The sequence below is a fragment of the Phyllostomus hastatus genome, unplaced genomic scaffold (genome assembly GCF_019186645.2).
Source record: "Phyllostomus hastatus isolate PE091 unplaced genomic scaffold, TTU_PhHast_1.1 phas_contig_196, whole genome shotgun sequence".
In the NCBI taxonomy this organism is placed as follows: Eukaryota; Metazoa; Chordata; class Mammalia; order Chiroptera; family Phyllostomidae; genus Phyllostomus; species Phyllostomus hastatus.
In genome coordinates this window covers 40,825,501-40,828,354 of record NW_025333709.1, presented here as the reverse complement: position 1 = coordinate 40,828,354, position 2,854 = coordinate 40,825,501, and positions in this window count along the sequence as shown.

Here is a 2,854-nt window from a genome sequence, read left to right as displayed (position 1 = left end):
ATTTTTATAAAGAAAGTATTATTTTGTTTCATTTTGTTTTCAGATAGATAGATAGATAGATAGATAGATAGATAGATAGAAAGATAGATAGGAGAGAGGGAGAAGCTGAAAAATTTTACAGTCCTAAAAGTCAGACCATCTAAATCAACAGATGGCTCACTTCAACGTGATTCTGTCCTGGCACAAGTGGGTCTACCGTTTTTGAAGAATCACTCTTGTGGCCATGTGATTGATGAACTAATGCAGGAAAAGTAAAAGAATGAAGTAACATGGATACAAGTTAGAGGATATTGCAATGCTAGTGCAAAATCTAGTCATGTTCTTACCTAAAGGCAACTGCAGTTGATATGGAAAAGATTGGGCAGGTTTTAAATGCTCTGAGGAAGGAAAATTAATAGCACTTACCAACTGACTGGAAGTGAGATGAAGAGAAAATCAAATGTTGACAACCACCTCTGAATTTGGAAAGTGAGTGAAGGATGATGGTCATTCCTAAGGCAAGGAACTTACTAAATAAGGGAGAGATGGTTTGTCGGCATAAGAAAGATGATGGAGTTACATTTGGACATTTACTATAGAGATACTTGGGGGACTTCCTAGTGTGAGTTCCCTAAGACAGTAGATATAAGCAGCTAGAGTTGAAGACTTTTGAGAAGATAAAGGTTGGGGTAACTACTATCAGGTGTTGTGAACCTGAACCTCATCATCTTGTGGCTCCTGAATTTAAAAGAGCAAAAGGCTGAGTAGTATTCCATTGTGTAAATGTCCTATAGTTCTTTTTTTAATTACAAAAGTACCTCCTTTTATTTTTTTACTTAATTCTTATTGTATTTTTTTTCATTGCCATTTACTCCCCTTATACCCCCTCCCCCCAGCAATCACCACACTGTTGTCCATGTCTATGAATCCTTTTTCCTTTTTGCTCAATCCTCAACCTCCTAACTATCTACTGATGGACATTTGTGCTGCTTTCAAAGCTTGGAAATTATAAATAATGCTGTTGTGAATATAGGGGTATTTATATCTTTCGAATTAGTGTTCAGTTTTCTTCAAATTCCCAGAAGTGGAATGAATATCTGGGTCACAAAGCAGTTCATTTTTAATTTTTTGAAGTAATTCCATACTGCCTTTCACAGTGCTGCACCAATCTGATTCTCACCAACAGTGCAAAAGGGTTTCCCTTTCTCCACATCCTCACCAGTACTTGAACCTGGACATAAGCTAAGTGAAATAAGCCAGTCAGAGAAAGATAAATACCATATAATTTCACTTATATGTGCAATCTAATGAAAAAACTGGACCAACAAGCAAAATAGAGACAGACTCATAGATGAAGACTGACAGCTCTCAAGGTGGGGTTGGTGGGGTACAGGGATCAAATAAAAAAAAAGGACTTAGGGGTATGGACAATAGGGTTGTGATTGCTGGGCTGTGGGGTTAGGGTAGGAGCATGGTGGAAGAAGGTATAAGGGAGATAAGTGGTAATGGAAAAAGTACCATAAAAATTTGTTTTAAAAAGTGATGCTGATTTTCTTTGGATAATACTCATGTCCCTTAATATGTCTTACAGCCCTGCATCGATCTTATACTGCCTATGGTTTCTCATTCAAATCTCATCAATACCCATTCCAAGCAGCCAACTCCAACCCCAGCCCCACTCTTGATCCATAATCATATGAGGCTCTTGAGTCTTTCTGAAATATTTTTTGATTGTTACTCCAATAGAGTACCTTCTTTCTCTCCTTTGAGTATTCACACATAGTCTTTCATCTCTTCTGAGTATTGTCCTTTTTCTTCTTTAATTAACACCCACTCATCCTTCAGTCCTCCATCTAAATATTATTTTAACTGGCATGCATTGCTTGACAATCCTCAGCCTCCACCCCCACATGCATTTGAGTTACTGAAACCTCCTATGTGCTCCCACAGCACACAATACTTTTCTAACTATATTGAAATTTAATGATGCATGTTATCTTGTCTGTATTCCCCAAAGCCTCTAAGCTGTATGACTACTGAGTTGTTTTTCTTATTAACTGTTATAATTTTCTAATTAACTATTATACTTCATTCTAAATATCTAGCACATTTTGTTGTTGGTACAGAAAAGAATGAAATTTTTGGAATGAAGAAATGAATAAGGATGAGGAAAAAGAAAAATGGAATAAAAGCTTGGGGGGAAAAATGTTAAGGTGTACAGAGAAGATGATCTTAAAATTGGTCCATGAAGAAAATGTCAGATTAAACCAGAGAGGACTTTCAAAGGATTCAAAAAATAGAAAAGAATGTTCAAAGTAGGTAGAGGTCAACAGGTTAAACATTGTAGATGTCAAATTAAGAAGCAACAGAAACAATCTACTAGATTTTGCGATTGGAACATTCACTTTGGAATCTGTATTGATGGATGTACCCATGATTTCAGCATCAGGTTAGAATGCCTTTTCTTTTGAAAGAATAAAAATAGGTCATCTCATTAAAACACATATTTTATGAATTAGGGATATATATATATATATACACACACACACACACACACACAATACCAATATTAAATCAAAATTTTATGCATGTAAAATTTAAGCAATAAATTTCTCCCCAAAATTGTAGATGAATTTAAACTGGCCCTAATATTGTGGTAAATATGTTGAACTGATTTTTAAATTTTTCATCTTAATATTGACATATGGTCCATATGTACTTAACCAAACAAATATTCTCCTGTGTTAAATTAACTTTTTTTTAATTTTACTTAGGATATTCAATTTTCAAGGGTAAAAGAACATTGTTATTTACACTCTTTTTTAATATGTCTATTTTAGTCTTCTGAGGCAAGTATTTTTATTGAATTTTATTT